At 57.4% G+C, this 387-nt stretch overlaps 1 protein-coding gene across 1 annotated transcript in view; it reads right to left on the reverse strand.

Moving 5' to 3' along the window:
* TACR1 (tachykinin receptor 1) overlaps window positions 1-387 on the reverse strand; it is a 15,155-nt gene that overhangs the window by 4,218 nt on the left and 10,550 nt on the right. The gene's annotated exons all lie outside the window — the stretch shown is intronic.

The raw sequence follows: 387 nt of genomic DNA on the forward strand, positions 1-387 counted from the left end.
ATTGTGGTTACCGAGGATCATAAAGGCTGAAGAACATCTCTGGAGATGAGCTGGGCCAGCCCCGGTTTAGTCCTTGCTGTGCGTGCTTGTGCCCAGCGCGATCTCACAGCCCTGATTCATCGCTCCGCAGGGCCGGAGATCACTGATGCCTCTCGTTCCCCCCTCCACCTCCTTTTTTATTTCACTCATGACATTTAACTTGCTGCGTGACTCGGGGATTTCAAAGAGCAAACCGCGGAGGGCAGGCCAGCGGGGCTGCCCGGACACTCAGAAATGCCAGATTTAATTAGCCGGCACCTTAACGGGAAGGAAAGAGCTTCCTGCGGAGCCCTCCAAGCCTGGCGCTGCCCTCCCAGCCTCAGCTGAAGCCATGGAGCCTCTCGAGCT

Source organism: Buceros rhinoceros, unplaced genomic scaffold (assembly GCF_000710305.1).
Source record: "Buceros rhinoceros silvestris isolate BGI_N320 unplaced genomic scaffold, ASM71030v1 scaffold28868, whole genome shotgun sequence".
NCBI lineage: Eukaryota > Metazoa > Chordata > Aves > Bucerotiformes > Bucerotidae > Buceros > Buceros rhinoceros.